The following is an 18,088-nucleotide window of genomic DNA, read 5'->3' on the forward strand; positions in this document are numbered from 1 at the left end:
ACATGCACACACACACACACATATACATACACACATTTACATACTCCTGTGTTAAGTTGTCATAGTAATATGCACTGGGATCTGGGCTCCAGGGCGTCAGAAAAAAATGAGTTATCATCCTAGAAATGCTCATAAGCCTGGTTTGTAGGAGAATTCACTGAGCCTCAGTTTTCTCATCTCTGAAATGGGGTGCCCTGTCTTCCTCCTTACCTCAAAAGACTTTGCCAAGATTAAATGCACTAATGCCCAAAAACGCACTTTCTAAACCGAAAAGTAGTATATCAGTATACAATATTATTCCTAGGTTTATTACGTTAGTCAGCTGAGAAAGTTTTACAGGTAAAGCATTAACGCAAAAGTACTTTGTGAGTCAGGTTCAGGCTGACATATTTGGTCTTGAAATTAATTTTTGCATAGCATTCATATGAAGATAGTGATGATTTCAGGACTCGTTTATTTCTTATCAATACAGACCAAATTATAAAAACTTATAAAAGTTATGATGCCTGGCACAGTGGCTCACACCTGTAATCCCAGCACTTTGGGAGGCTGAGGTGGGCAGATCACTTGAGGTCAGGAGTTTGAGAGCAGCTTGGCCAACATGGTGAAACCCTGTCCCTACTAAAAATACAAAATTAGCTGGGCATGATGGTGCGCTCCTGTAATTCCAGCTACTCAGGAGGCTAATGCAGGAGAATCACTTGAACCCAGGAGGTGGACGTTGCAGTGAGCCAAGATTGTGCCATTGCACCCCAGCCTGGGCAACAAAAGTGAAACTCCATTTGAGAAAAAAAACAAAAACAAACAAAAAAAACTTCAGTCCAAACTAAGCAGATTTAAGGAAAGGTGTAATCACACTGAATAATTAAAGTGATAATAATATTGATCCACACTTCCTCTAATAATAACGTCATCAAACATTTTGTAAAAATTAAGTCTCACATGTTCCTTATTTGAAAATAAATTAATAATTTATGGCATAATGAGACCTGAACAATCAGCACCATTCACTGGTTCTTAGGATGAGTTTAATCCCTTAGTCATTTAATTTAATCACTAAAAATACTTTCATCTTTTATTGACTTGTATTTCAACTGTCCCCGTTTCAATTTTTAGAAATGCATCTTGCTTAGTCTTTAACAATTTATAATATAAACTTTAAAAATAATCTGACTTCTATGAGTCTATGAAATTAAAAGGGAGAGGATTAGATATAGTGTCTTTCCATAAGAAATCACATACACAAGGAAGTTTATTTGGTTTATTTTGAAGTAGGGAGAGTTATTTCTAAAAACTTGAGAGAGATTAAAAAAAAACCTTTTAGGTGACATAAAATCAGAATCTAAAATATTTCATTACTTTCAGGAAAGCTTTCACGTTTCACCTCTTATTGCGTAAAATGCTAGCTAGGTTCATCTTTTTTGGAAGATATGAAATGGACCTATGAAAGGAAACCTTTTTTTCCAAGGTAGAATGGTACAAAGTTTTCCAGAAAGTTAGCAGATTATTTTTGACTTAGTTATCAATGTAGAAGAAGAATGAAAAGATGGTGAAAATGTTACTTGTTTGCAAATATCTCTATTTCTTTAAAAATAATACACTTTTGCCAGGTTAATTAGCAATAATTACTTTTAATAAATAACCAGGACGGGGCACAGTGGCTCACTTTTGTAATCCCAGCACTTTGCGAGTTTGAGATTAGCCTGGGCAACATAGCAAGACCCTATCTCCACAAACAATGAAATGTTTGAGGAATATGTCAGGCCTGATGGTCTGCACCTGTAGTCCTAGCTACTCAGGAGGCTGAGGCAGGAGGATTGCTTGAGCCCAGAAGTTTGAGGCTACAGGGAACTAGGATTGTGCCACTGCACTCCAGCCTGGGCAACAGAGTGAGACCCTGTCTCAAAAATATATCCATATATATATATGTATATATATATACACATATATAGCCAATTCTTCAACTCCTTGTATTACCTCTGAAACCTCAAAAAAGATAATTCTCAAATAAGCAATTTTTCTCAGTGGGCAAAGCAGAAAGCTGCCTGCCTCTTTTGATATTGGGGATGACTTGTGATATCAGGAAAGTACTCTGCCCTAAAACTTCTGTTCTCCTAATCTCGAAGCCTAGCACGATCACTATTACAATTGTAAGAGCAACAATAACATAATAATACATATAGCCTCATTTATGAGTACTTTCTATGTGCCAGGCACTCTACTAAGCATTCAGTATGGACACAACTGATTTTAATTCTCGTATCAACACTGTAATCTAGGTATTATTATCTCTGTTGCAAAGATGAGAATGCTGAGGTATAGAGTGGTTGAGAAGCTTGTCCAAAATCACCAGCTAGTAAGTGGTAGGACTGTTTTTTAAAACAAAGTCTGCTTAAATTCAAATCTTTTGAAATTCATTTCTGTGGATTTTTGAAGACTTATTATTCCCTGTAAGAATACAAATATCCTATCACTATGACTTCACTGCTGGAAAAAAGAAAGCAGTGAATTTCTTAGTAATTTTCCTATCCAATAGTTATAACTGGGAGACTGCAGTGTTCTTTGGAGAGTGGATTTTAGGATAGGTTTGTTTTACTATACTTTGCTTTTGGGTGGAGGGTGAAGAGATCAGTGCAGAGGATGAAGTCTTGTCAATATAGACGGTGCTTTAATAATACCCTACCTTGAGAGAGTACCTGATAACAAGTGGATAGGCAGTAGATGACAGAGACAGAAGAACGATATGGGTACATCCAAAAAAGCTTCACCCACTTTACAAATTTGCTCAGAGGGAACCTTGGCAGAAAGCCAATTCTCTACTTATTTTCTGGATCCAGTCTCATCACATTAAATGTATGCACACATCCTTCTTCTCATAGTCCATTGGTCAAAGCAAGCCACGTGGACACATCCAGTTCCAAAGAGCACTCCTCTCCTCTCGTGGGCCCAGAGAGAAGGGAACGAGAGGAGCGATGAACATTCGTAGTAACTTCCATCATAGTAACTAACATGGTTACACATATGGCAAAATGAAATAAACCTAGCCCCTTTTTTCAAATATTAAAGTTATATTTTTGATGAATTAAAGATATAAATATTAAAAATCAAATTTTAATACATGTAGAAAATATAGAAGAATGTCTTATGACATTGAGGTAAGTGATAATTTCCTTAAAAATGAAGAATACAGACTCATAACAAACAATATTAGTGACTATCAATGCATTGAAACAAAATACCTTTTGCAAGACAACAGTATGTTTTATAAAAGGAAAAAATATAAACCACACACAGAGACAAAAGCAACCCATATGGGCAACAATAAATTAATTTCCAGAGCACATAAAACATCTGAAAATCAATATGAAGACGACAGCTAACTTAATATACAGACAATAAATACAAACAGGTAAGCCCTGAGAGAGAAATGAAAAGAGACTATCGTTACACAGTGAATGCTCAACCTCACCTAGAATCAACAAAATGCAAATGCCACTGAAGTACCATTACACACCCATCTGGAGGTGAAAGTTCAGAAGTTTAACAAGATCCCTGTGGGGGGAATATAAATAGATGGGAGTTCCCTTATATCCCTGGTGAGTGTGTAAATTTAGCTTACTCACTTTACATAACAAGTTGGCCTCAGGGACAAACCCTGTATCCCACTTCTTTTATTTCCCCTCTTAAATAACACACAAGTGATTGTGTTTAAGGTTGTTTACGGTAGCACTGTTTGTAATGATAAAAACTAAAGCATCCACAGAAGAACAGATGCATCCATTGAATCCACTCCCTAAGAAGTAAGCTTTCCAACAGCAGCCACTTTTTCTGTTTTGTTGGCTGTTATGTCTTCATCACCTAGAAGAATGCCTGGAATGTAGTAGGTGCTCAATAAATATTTAATTAACTGAAGAAACAAATGATGAGATGATGGAAATACGATAAAGAATCTAAAATGAATGAACCAGAGTTACATATATCAATATTGATATATTGATAATCCTCAAATTAACGTTGAGTGAGAAAAGCAAGTTGAAGGATACGTAACTAAGAAATCATTTCTATAAATTATAAAACACGTAAAATACTCTCTATTGCTTATAGAGAGGATAAACATATATACAAATATCAAAACCCGACAAGAAGGACAAATTCAGGAAAGCAGATACCCCTGGGGTTGAGCAGAGGGTTTACGAGGTCAGAGAACCTAAAGGCAACCATAATCTTATTCATATTTTTTTCTACAAAAGCTGATATGACAAGTTAGTATTTTTTAAACCTGCATATTGCAAAGTATCTCAGGTTTTGAAAATATTGGTTTCTGTACCTCTTTTTGTATAAAATATGCAAGGACAACATTATTTACTGAGAGTACTCAACATACCCATATTAAATTCATGAAGCAACTGAGTAGGCAATTTTGTTTCTTAATAGAGTATTGTAATTTATTATACTTTGATATTCAGTAGCTTGGCAACTTATTTTAATAATTTACTAATTTCGACTATTCAAATTTCACCAGTTTAAAATATCCGTATAATTTTGTGGCTAGAGAGCACTGAACTATGTTGCAAAAGTTCATTACTGTCTTCTAGAATCTCATACGGACTGTTACATTTATATCTAACAGTAATTAATTAATAAATGCCCATGTGTAAATTACAGTATTCTGGCTAGAGTATAAAATTCTTCTAGTCCTGTCCCTGCCTTTTAGAAGCTTACCACTGAAAGCGTCTTTAAACGTAGAAAAGGCTTCGTAATACAGAAAAAGAAAGCTACATTCATTCAAGACATTATTTCTCAACATTTCTGTGGCTTGATATTTGCTCTTTGTTCTTCTGCATTTATAGCTCAATTCTTCTGGGCAAAGATGGAACCCTCTTAAATATTTTCTGCACTCCCAAGCATACTATTCACACTTCATAAATAATAAAAAATAATCACGATATTTAACCTTTCATTACAGTTGCTCTTAGCTATTCCATTCGTCTCTTTATGATTTGCCTCTGATTCATCTTAATGTCTTTAATGACCATTTTAATTAAACGAAAGAATTCTGCATGGCTATAGTTATGGATTATGCTAAGAGGAATATACATGTATAGCAAAATTACATATATTTGTGACCTTACGACGATCAAGGCTGTTTAATCCTTATCAGTGACATCAGTGTGGACCCAATTAGCACAGTTTGCAGCCACTTCATAACTCAAAAGAATGTGATCATTCAGCTGGAAGCACATTTGACAGAAACTCCATAGTCATGAAGGGAAAAGCTTGCAAGATCACCCACTAGGATGGAGAAGCTGTCATTCTTTCATCAGTGCTGTTGAATACTAATGTCAAGGTCAGGATGGTGTAATTTTAGGCTGCCAAAATATTGCTGGAATTGATATACCAGAAGATGTTTAAGAAAGTAAAGAAATACAACTTTGGGAAACTTTCCCAAGGTAGGGTTTGATATGACTCCTTGCTGCCTGGAGACAATTCTCCATTTTATCATTGTTTTACAAGAAAATCTTCTGCTAGTCCTGCTGCATAACGATTCCAATATTCTTCCCTTCCTTTGTCCCTTGTATTATTAAATTTATATCTTGGCTAAGAATTGTAACTATTGTAAAAATCTATTCCTTTGAGATTCTAATTTTAAAAGAAAGCCTGCTTTTGTTAAGCTTACCGTTCACCCCTCCACCCTCCTTCTACCCCAGGTGGAGCGAGAATATAAGATACATTAAATTCAAGTATGATTTTCTAAAAATGTCATTTCAAATAAGTGTTTTTCTTCTCCTCAGTGTAGAAAATAAGAATATAATAAATTGAAAAAAAAAGTTCAAGTTACATGGAACTTCTGAGACAATAGCTTGTTCTAATTAAATAATAATAATTGTTTTCCGTTGTTAACCTTAATACCATTTATCTATGGAACTCTCGTGGTGGTGGTTGCGGTGTTTTCCAATGCCTTTATATATGTTATGCATGTTATAGGATCCTCATGACCGTTCTGGGAAGCAGAGAACTGTGTTTCTTGCCATCATTTTAGAAGAGACATGTGAGGGTCTAATAGCTGTTGACTTTCTGAAAATTCACAGAATGTAGGATGAAAATCTGGTCCTGGAACCAGCTTCTGGGATATGTTTCAGTATCCTTATACTGTGACACCTTGGCCATTTATTACAGTATCTTTGGATCCCTAAATTATTCTCCGAATTTCTCCCGTTCTCTGTCTTTTTTTTTTTTAATTTTAAGGGCAAAATAATAGGCAAAATGCATTGCACATTTGTTTTTACTTTTACTGAAATTTCCCAGACTCCGTTCTCTCAAACAGGAAAAAAAAAAAAAAAAAACCCAAAAACTCCTAGTTGCCCTGATGTGATTGATTTTGCAAACATAAATATGTCAATGAGCTATGCCAAACAATAGCTCAGCAGGACTGTTTTCCATATTCCAGATACATTTTTGAAAGATGTCTGAAATGACATGTTTGCAGTAAAATATACATGGCCGGGTGAACTTTCCTACTCTTATCTTGCGCCTCAGTAACTCTAAAGAGAAAGTGAAATCTTCTCTTCTGCATTAGACATGTTTTAAAAATATTTAAATATTGCTTTCAAATATCCCTTACGCTTCATAAACACACTGCATACTTTTAACAAATTCTAATTTTAACTTACTACTCAGGACTGCTACTTAGGGCTTAGGGGCAGAAAGCCATCACTTTTTTAAGTGTTTTCCTGGTGGATGTTTTAACTGAATTGATTCAGTCTACATTAGACCATGCTTACGCTTAGCTTTAAACAGAATTTATCAGCTTCCTCTGGTGCTTTAAATCTTCTGAGATGATTATGGAGACAGCACTACAAGCCTTCTCAACGTTAAGCAATCTTTTATGATTTGAGTGTAAAATAAAAATGGATGCCCTATTGTAAGTGACTAACAACTTGGCCTCGGAAATCATGGAATAAATACGCAATGAGCCCAGCTAGCCCCTGAAATACACAATGCCACGGCTTCAAAGACAGATCTTACTCAAAGGTCACCCTCTTACAGTTGGAGTTTGAAGAATAGGAAGCAGCATGTGGAAGGTTGAAGAAAGGTTGTGAAAATCTCAGCTGGCCAGGTGCAGTGGTTCACGCCTGTAATCCCAGCACTTTGGGAGGTTGAGGTGGGCAGATCTCTTGAGGTCAGGAGTTCGAGACCAGCATGGCCAACATGGTGAAACTCTGTCTTTACTAAAAATACAAAAATCAGCTGGGCGTAGTGGCACATGCCTGTAATCCTAGCTACTTGGGAAGCTGAGGTGGGAGAATCCCTTGAACTCAGGAGGAGGAGGTTGCAATGAGCCAAGACTGTACCGCTTCACTCTAGCCTGGGCAACAAGCAAGACTTCATAACAAAAAAAAAAAAAAAAAAAAAAAGTTCAGCCCAAGGCATTAACTGAAATATATGCAGAAACAGTGTATATATATATATATTTTTCTAGCCCATCTCATCTCTTAGTCTAACAGATATCCTCTGTCTTTTCATATATAGCATTTGTGTTCAACCTGAATGGTGTTAATCCAACAAATATTTATACGGGGTCAACAGGTTCTGTGAACAGTCCTGGGGATTCATTAATAAATAAAGGAAGTCCCTTCTCCCAAGAAGCTCAAAGTCCAGAGGCAACGCAGTTTTTTCTTTAAGGAAAATAGAGGCATTGTCAATGCTAAGATGGGTACTACAATGACCGTATGAGAAAAACACAGCAAATAGAGGCAAAGGAAGGGGAGATCACGCGTGCCACAGAGTCCACATGGTATTGGCCCTCTCTAATGCCTGGGTAGGATGAAGGAGCTGAGTGCCAAAGCTTTGGAAAACCAGTGGACTGGCTCCTGTGGAGTGAGTTGCCATATGCCATGTCTATGGCTGTCCTCCCCTGGCCATGCCATACCCCAGTAGGCAAAAGTGCTTTCAACATTTAAACATCCATCCTCTTCCTGGTGCTCCTCCCCAGCATAGGGTCTTATGACATCAGCTATGCTTCCTGTCTTTGAGGAAGGTCCTTGGCTCAGCCTGTTCCCAAGAGTGCCACGCAATGGCAATAGGGGTCTGCCAGGCCTGTGAACTCAGGGATTTGCCCATAGGATTCTATTGTTTGACAACTCACTTGCAGATCATAGAGAATTGATGGAACCTTAGCATGCTTCTATTTTCCTATTTTTAACATGGGAAAAATAAACACAACACCCTTATTGGTTACAATGAGAATTAGGAGAAATGAAGCCTGGGTCTTCCCTCCTAGAAGGCAGTTGATAAAGCAGTTTATCTTTCTTCTTTCTTCCCTCCTTCCCTCTTATTTTATTTCTCCATCTTCTTCTTAGCCGTTTTGTTTGCAAATTGCAGTTCAGTATGAACCAGATCTCCATGAGGTGGAGAAGTGAATACAAGTGGCCGTGGTCTCCAAATAAATCACAAAGAACTAAAATAATCTGTGATTACAAGACCAGAGGGTTGGAGTGAAGATTAAATGAGATAATGCAAGGAATGCATTTAGCACATAATAAATGCTCAATATATATCAGCTGCTGATAGCCGTAATCTAGCCTAGTTTCACTGTGGCAATGGAGCACAATTGCTAATTGTGCAAGAGTTGGATGAAATAATCCAAGCAAAGCACTTAGCATATAGTAAGTACTCAATAACTATTAGCTACTATTAGCTGCTACTAGCTGAGTTTTTACTGCATGAGTGGGAGTGGAATTGACAAAATTATCCTAGGATGAGGCTTCTGCTGTTATTCCACACCCTACAGACAGCCTTTGATGGTAGCTGAGGAAATTGCTTTATTTTGTACCTGCTCTGAAGCAAGCTACTGGTGTGATCATAATACTGGCAGAGAAACGGGAGCTGGTAGAGAAAAGAGAAGACAAACTCCTTTTTTTTCTCTTAGCCCAACAGAGCAATTATCGTAGTGCCCACAACCAGAAAGACAAAACAAGACAAAGTAGTACTTAAATTCTATACTATATTCGAGTCTTAATGAAAATGATTTTCTCCCGAAGCCTTTTCTAATCCACTGGTTTGGCCAAAGTTTCAAAGGGTTGCATGAATGAACATTAAAATATTAAAGTTAATATTTCAAAACTTTCTAACGCCTTCCAAAATATTTTTGCATGCATCACTTTCTACATTAAGTAAACATTTATTTGGTACATTATGTATGTAACATTATAGCTTTCAAAAATTGTATAAGAAATTGCAAGGAAAATGTCAAATATGATGGGAGAACCAGTCTTATTTTAAATGTTTGCTTCCAGGGCTTTGACTTAAAAATATTAACCTTAAATTTGAAAGGCCAAGGTTCACACTAAGTTCTCCAGAAACACATTAAAATTGTCACTGTGAATATCAATAAACTAAATATCACTTTGAGTTTCGGCTTTCATCTTCAACTCAAACTGTAAGCACACATTTCAAGGTTGCTTATGTATGTTAAAATATTCCATATAAAAGTTTGCAAAAAGCCTGTGTGTGAGCCTAAAAGTCCTGGTTATCTTCTTAACAAAGACCTTCAGTTGAACAGCTCAGCACAAAAGCAAGACTTTCCAAGGCAACAAAAAAGACTGCTAAGTCCAAAAAAAGAAAAAAGGCTCTAATACTACATAATTTGATTTGGGATCCAAATAAATTAAGAACAAGCCCCTCTTTCATTAAAGCAGTGGCCCATTTTATGGCAGTGGATTGTGGCTTGCTCACCTCTTTATTCGAAGGTGACTTATGCTAACTAATGGAATTCAGGCCCCACCATTTCTAATGGGGGCACAATTGTGGCAGTTGGAAGATGGAGCTGTTTTTTTTCCATTCAAGCCTGATGTTTCCTCCTTGAATCATAAAACCTGAGAAATTCATGTTGACGTTCTGTATTCGCACTGTGGGCATTGGCTGGGCATCACCATAATTGTCAGTGACAGACATTCTTTTACAAAGATAAGTTCTCACCTAATTTGTGTGAAGCAGTCCCCAAAGAATGTCACGGTAACAGCCAGCACATGTGCAATATTGCTTTCAAATAACATGCATGTGCCAAATGCCAAAATGAAAATTTGTGGAAATGACATCTGCAATTGCAGAAAAAAAAAAATGTCTCAGAGAAATCATGGGAGATTCTGTGTTTCTGGGAGTTGTTTTGGTCCGTGCTCTTTTAATAGAAAGTGACTGCTTTATCACTCTTCTTGTGAGCTTCCCTGTGAACTTTAGCAAGAGGCAGGAAAAGGGTTGGGTCATTCAAGGGGCATCAACAAAAGCAGCAAGTTCAGAGACACAACTACAGTACAGTGTAAAGGATGGATACGAAAACTCATGGTTTCTCAAGAATTCCTATGTCTAATGTCTAATTTGATTTACATGTATATGTCAAGCAAGGTTTAGCAAATCCAATGACAGGGCTGCTTTTAAGGAAAAATAGCAATAGCTATACTTTATGTGATGCTTGCTGTGTGCCAGGCAGCCTTCTAAGCTCTTTATGTGTATTAACTCATTAAATTCTCACAACAGCCCCATGAGGTCTGTATAGTTGTTATTCCCATTTTACAGATGAAGAGGTTGAGGCATAAAGATTAAGGAAGAGGCTGGATGATGGCTCATGCCTGTAATCCCAACACATTTGGAGGCTGAAGCGGGTGGATGACTTGAGGACAGGAGTTCGAGATCAGCTTGGGGAACATAGCAAGACCCTGTTTCTACAAAAAATTAAAAAAAAAATAGGCAATTGTGGTGGTGCATGCCGGTAGTCCCAGTTACTCAGGAGGCTGAGGTGGGAGGATCTCTAGAGCCCAGGAGTTGGAGGCTGCAGTGAGCTATGATGATTAAGGTTAAAGTTGGAAAGCAAACACTGCCTGGTTCCAGGTTCTGTGCACTTAACTACTAGATTATACAAGAAAGGAATGCTTATTTAATTACATAATGAAGTTAAAGCACTTGACATAGTGAACATTCAAGCAATGTAATCTAATACTGTTGTTTTTATTATCATTCTCATTATATTTGCACTATAGACTCTCTAGCCAATACTCCCATAAAGCCATTATCTGGATAATTTGATCCGTATACACAGCAGCTCTGGTCTTCGGAGCACCCCAACAGAAATCATTCTCCATTTCAAGGCATTCAGAGATAAATTGGATGAACAATTTCTTTAGAAACCAACTTCCTTTTTCCCATGCACATTATTATTTGGTAAAAATATTTGTAGTTGTGTACTTACATTAATGATACAGATAATTGTTTATTTTTTACGCTTCAACTCAAAAACATTGCTTCCCTTCCCCTACTATGCTCAATTCATTTTGACAGCTTTACTGAAAATGTAAAACTTACAAGTGCCCCCTTTTCTGACTTTGCCTCTCAGGGAGTAGAAGGTGTGGAAACTCCCCTTGACCGTATCAGCATCTGTGCAGGTGATGAACATTCATGAGCTGCCTCTTGCCTTGAAAGTGAGCAGGATCTTCCAACTCCTTTATGAGAGTAACAGTGGGAAGAAACCTTCCCTGGAGTCTGGGGTGGAGGGCACAGTCACCTGCGTAAGGCAGGAGAGAAGTGGTGCTCTGCTCACAGGAGGGGCAGTGCCTGATCTGCAGCAGCCCCGTCCAGGCCCAGTTCTGGGTACTGGTTACACTGTCTGCATCATATAATCTCCAAAAGAGCCACTGAACTGCGTATGAGCTCTCCTGTGTTCAGCTACCTCTCATTAATCATACCCGAAATGATTTTGTTTTCAGTCTCATACTTTAAAAAATTTAATATTTTCATTAAGAAAATCTAGACCCCCACTTTGGAATGAACTGATAATTGTAACTGTGATATAAGTACAGTCAAGAAACAGAATAACATAAAGGAATAATGGTAGAATTGCTCTGACGTGGATGAAAAAAGTTTTTTCTTCAAAAGCTATTGATTGAAACTCTAAGATAATCCAAGGCATAGGTTATCTTTAAAAAAATAATTTATTGAGATGAAATCCACACGATATAACATTAACCACTTTGAAGTGAACAACTGAGGGCCATTTTGCGTATTCACAATGTGCAAGACCAATTTCTATTTAGTTCTAAAACATGCCCATCACACCAAAGTGAAACCCATTACCTATTGAACAGTTTCTCCCCATTTCCCCCAGACCCTAGATACCACCAATCGGCATTATTTTCCTATGAATTTACCTATTCTGAGTCTGTCACATAAATGAAATAATACAATAGGTGACCTTCGATGTTGGGCTTATTTCACTCAGCGTAATATTTTTAAGGTTCATTCACATTGTAACATTTATCCGCACTTTATTCCTTTTCATGGCTGAATATTATTCCCTTGTGTATGTATGGAATATACCACATGGAACTACCACGGGGTTTGTTTCTCCATTGTTCCATGGATGGGCGTTTAGGTGATTTCCACCTTTTGGTTCTTGTGACTGAGGCAGCTCTGAAAACACATGTGCATGGGTTTATTTATCTCTTTTCAGTGTTTGAGGGTATATACACAAGAGCAGAATTGTGGAGTCATTAGATTATCTGTTTACTTAATTATTCAGGTTCTAGGTCATCCTTGGATCAACTAGTATCATCCTTGCTGGTCCACATCCCATGCATGCGTAATTTTTATGGTTATTTTTCCATCTCCTTTCCTACCCATTCTTTCCAATTCAGTTTATTATCACATTGTAAGCCTCAGAAGTTCTGGGTATGCTCTGCACTCTCATAGTCTCTTATGATGCCATTCTGCAGAAGAAAGACAAGATGCTTCCAATGAGAAATGTGTCATTAAAAAGCATGATATTAACCCAGCCATTCAGCAAACATTTCTAAGTCCCTGTGACCTGGACTTCCTGTTACACGCTTGGAATATAGATGGAATAAACATGGGCCCTGCCCTCCTAGAGTTTTCCATTTTAAAAGCAAACAAAAACAAAGGGTGTGAGTGTCTATTAATATTATTTAGATCACAATTTGATTTCTGAAAGCCGTAAATGATATGGTGGCATTTTTCAAAGAAGAAATGTTTGTATCTATTTTTGAATCATGAGCACATCTTTTCTTGCTCTATCTTGCTCATTCTCTGATTAGTTCCAACGTTCAGTCACAGCCCTGTAGTAACCAGAAGATCCCTTTGAGATGATTCGTGGTTTCATGTCTGTCCTGTGACACACTGGCAGACTGAATGTCAAAAACGCCCTCCTGAAAAGCTAAATTTCAGTTGCACAATGAATCTGTATGTGTACTTCTGGCATCTCCGTATTTCCCCAAAACTTTAGCAAGAGTGCATTTCAGTTTTAAAACAATAGAGCATTCATTTGCGTCTGAAGGGCATGAGACTCTAAAAAATATAACAAATTTAACAATTCATGTAAATGCTTTGAAACTCATTTCTTTTTTTTTCTTTTTTCTTTTTTTTTTTTTGAGAGACAGAGTCTTGCTCTGTTGCCCAGGCTGGAGTGCAGTGGTGTGATCTGGGCTCATTGCCACCTCCACCTCCCAGGTTCAAGCGATTCTCCTGCCTCAGATTCCCAAGTAGCTGGGACTACAGGCATGCTCCACCATGCCCAGTTAATTTTTCTATTTTTTAGTAGAGACAGGGTTTCACTATAAGTTGGCCAGGCTGGTCTTGAACCCCTGACCTCAGGTGATCCTCCTGTCTCAGCCTCCCTAAGTTCTGAGATTACCGGCATGAGCCACCATGCCCAGCCATCAAAATTCATTCCTAATCAAAGTGGTAATTTCATAAATTATAAAATAAAGACTGAGATTTTTGAAGTCAGGAGCATCTGAGAGAACTGGATGCAGATACAGAGGGATATATTAGAATACAGACTAAATGGATCCCCAAATTGAGTGAGTTTAAAAAACAGAAATTTATCAGTCTCTCAGTCTCTCACGTAACAGCCATATGCTACAAGGAAAAAGAGGCTTTCCTCTCTAGGTTCAAGATGGCAGCAGCAGCTCCAGACAAGACATCTGCATCCCAGCCAGTGGGAATGAGCCAGTGCAGGACAGCCTGTTCGTTTTAGGAGTGCCTCCTGCGAGTAGCACACATCATTTCCACTTGGATAGCCCTAGACATAACTTTGTCATACGGTCACATTTTCAAGGGAGATTTGGAAAGGTAATCATATAGTTTAAAACTTTAGAGCTCTGATATAAAGGAAAAAAGAAAAGAATGTGTCTGAAGAGATCCAGCAAGCTTTGCCAGATAGTGAATTCTCTGATGTGAAGAATGTTCCATTTGATTCAAGTAGATACCAAGCTAATAAAGATGTAATCTAGCTGAGATTCTAGAATGAATTCTTAACTATTTTCCAATAATAAAGTCAGTGGGATTTAGAGTAACCATCTGGAAATAAGAACCTTGTAACCATGGTTTTAGTCAGTACTTATATCTTTATTGATTTTGATTCAATTTCAACCATATAAAAAAATATAGCAAAGTTTGGTTAAAACCCAATATTTCTTCAGTAATAAAGCTCTTCTCATTTTATGGCCTGTTGTAGGTAGAAAACACCAAATACATATGTACATCTATTCTCCATTTATGGGCCACCTCATAATTTTGCTTAACAAATGATACACCAACACATTTTTGCGTGTGTTTTAAATAAATTATTTAAAAATCTGATTCAATAAGCAAATCTAAATTAATATGAAAGGACAGAATCTGTTTCTATGAGAAATCTGCCAGAAAGATACATTTTACACTTGAAGTTAAACTTTTCAATAATTTATTCTCTCTCTAGGCTGCCTGAAATTCTAAATTGCTCAAATTACTGCTTGGGTGCATGGATGACCTAGTACCAGGGTACACCTGATGGCAATTGTTTATATATAGAACACAATCCTGATCAATCTCTGACACTTACCACTGACTTCCTGCTGCTCAAAAATGTGTACTCTAATAGCATTTGTATGTTTTCTTTTCCCTCAAGGTTTCAGATTCCTTCTCTACAAGAACATGGAAAATTAGAATGAACATTACAGACACTGTAATAGAAGTAGTCCAAGCAATTTCACTGTATTCTAAGATACCGTATGGCACTTGCTAAATAAAAATATATTATCTATGTGTAAAGATATATCTATATAGATATAGGAGTGTACAAAGACTGATTTAAACATTTATCTTTTGCAGATTTCAAACTTAAGAATTCCAAACATCATTAACCCCTAATATGCAACATCTTTAATATTTCAACTTAGAATAACTTTTAAAAAGAGATAAATGAGTAAAAACAAATTTCTAAAAATGGACAGAACTATAAGTTTAAAACTATAACCCTTTTGAAAATGACTTCTCCAGACATTTGGTATTCCCATAAAATAACAACTCTAATACTACTAAGGTGTTCAAATTATTAATCAGCAATTCAATGCATGCCAAACTATTAATTGATTTTTTTTAAAGAAAATAGATTGGGAAATTTTTGTCAGTTTTAACACAAATGTGTTTAAACAAACAGCTTTTGAAAGAATTTGTATGGTGGAGATTGAGATGAGTTTGTGTTTTTCTTTTTTATTTTTTTCAAGGCTGAGTCCCTTCTGCCCCTGAGGCAGAAGGAAGCAAAATGTCCTGTGATCCCTAGTGGTTTCACGGCTATGGCACAGAAGAGTTAAATGTAGAGAGACTCCTGAGAAAATAGACAAGTGTGGGGGAAAAAAAAAAACAAAAAAACCCACTTTTTTGAGGCCTGAAAAAAAAAGAGAGAGATCAGCAAGACGATAAGGAGACTGGTGGGAAATCTAACTTGAAGATGAGAGAATCTCTGTGCAGCCCCAGATGGCTGACTTCCTGCCACTCGGGTGACTCAGGTGTTCCTGGGACATGCCTTTCCTAAATACCTGATCAGAAGTGGTGTCTTGCTGCTCCACTTCTCGGCACTCTCTGAAATCATCCTGTCCTATTTGCTTATTGCCTGTCCACCAGAATATAAATTCCATCAGATCTGGCTTCAGCTGTGTCCTCAGCACCTTGGCCACATTTACTTGACTAATAGTTGGTACTCAGTAAATATTTGTTGAAAGGGTCAAGGAATCACTGAACATACTAATTAAAATTATTTACGTGTTTTGACAAATATTAGTCAATATTTAAATATGTAGTAGGCGTTTACACTTTCTATTTTACCTTCTAAGTCTCTTTCAAATTTGTCCATCTCTCTTCAACTTCACTGCCATCCCCCACTTCAAGCTACCCTCTTCTGTTGATTGAACAAGTGCCCTAGACTCCTGTCCTAGCATCCACTGAAGTACCAACCTCCAATCCACAGCCTTTCGCGGGGCAGAGTAATCTGTATTTTGAAATGCGAACCCTTTCATAGTAAACTCCTACTTAACCCACTTCAAATTGTGTCATCTCCCTTAGACCTCTGTTTTGACTTATTCTCCACAGTATTGCAAGGCCTGGCCGCCGCCTCTTTTTTCTAGAGCATCTACAACTGTATTTCCCTTATTCTCTGCAGTTCAGCCACCAGGACCGTTTTGCAGGGTCCCTTGCTCCGAGAAGGCTTTTTATTCAGCTGTTTTGACTACCTGGCATGCCCCACCCATTCCTTCCACTTTAGCTAGTTACTAACCATCCGGCTACAAATCAAGCATTCACATCATTGCCATTCAACTTCCCATTAGCACAGAAAGAGGCTACAGGTGCTAAGTTAAGGAATGCAAAGTACCCTCCTCGTTACTCCTCAAAAAGGAAAGAAAGCGAGCTTTTTTTTTTTTTAGAGAGCCTCTACCTCCATGCCCATGGTGGTCACCATGGCAGAGGGACTCAAGCTAAAAATCCCTGGAAGCAGCATGCAATCAGCCACAAGATTTCCCTCTTCTGACACCTAAACACCCATACTTTGAGATGTGAGAGTGAGATTGCAGACAAGTCTTCAAATGCGTATCCATTCACTCATTCAAAGACACTTATTAGAGTTAATCATGTGCCAGGGACTGAGCCTCGAACTTTCTTGAACCCTTGTTCATGCTGATCCTTCTACTTGTGATATAGCTTCCCTCTTTCCCTTCCATCCTTTCAATGTCCTTAAGTCCCTGGTGAAGTCCCACTCTTCTTTCAAGGCCCAGTTGAAATGTGACCTCTTATCTGAAGCTTCCCTGAACTACTTCAGGCTGAATTAATTGCTCCTCTATCTCTGTTCCCAAAGGAGTTAGTTCATACATTTGTAAAAGCACTTATCACATTGCATTATAACTATTTGCATATCTGTGTCCTTTCTGGACTTTCTTCTTTGTGGCAGGGACCATATCTTACTCATCTTTAAGTCTCTCATCTTATACTCAGATCTCACGCTTACATCCCTGGCTGTCATCACAGGGCTTGGCAGGTGACAGGCACTATTTAAATATTGTTTTTTGCTTAAATGCTGAGGGTTCCTCAGACATCCTTGGACACTGCCATGAATGTTGAGATGTAAATAGTCATAGGATATATTTTACAATCTTTCTGGATGATTTGTTAAATAAATTCTCTCAGCATTGTTACTTTTTGAGGGAAACTTTTATGATAGCCCGAATTCCCAATGCATAGAAAAGACGAAGACAATAGAAAAATACAAACTTTGCAAAAATCAGGGCAATAAGAAATCTGAAAAGCAAGTGGGAATGCAACTATCCTTGGAAATTAGGCTAGGTCACTGAGGAAAGGATCCAAAGAAATAGCACAAGAGTGTAGGGACATATTCAGAGGGACAAAACACAAAAGAAACAGAAATATGTTATTATAGAAAGGCAACATAAAAATATTCCTAAATAATGTTTATCAAGTAGACTTTTTCCCACAATGAAAAAACACAGGAATATGTGTAAAATAACATTTAAGAGGAAGGATTTGGAAACCAGCCCCAACCACATTGTGTTACTGTACCTCCCCTGACGTTAGTCACATTACCTTTGAGGTTTAGTTAAATTTGTGGCTTGCGCGTACCTGAGGGATAGTTAAGAATAGACAGGTTTAAGTCTACTACCAAATATCAGCTCTCTCCGGGGAACATTGCAATTATCTAGCTTGATCTGAGACCCCTAAATGGTAAGAAACCTCTTTCTAAATCTCAGATTTAGAC

The sequence above is a fragment of the Nomascus leucogenys genome, chromosome 7b, assembly GCF_006542625.1.
Source record: "Nomascus leucogenys isolate Asia chromosome 7b, Asia_NLE_v1, whole genome shotgun sequence".
NCBI classification, from domain to species: Eukaryota; Metazoa; Chordata; class Mammalia; order Primates; family Hylobatidae; genus Nomascus; species Nomascus leucogenys.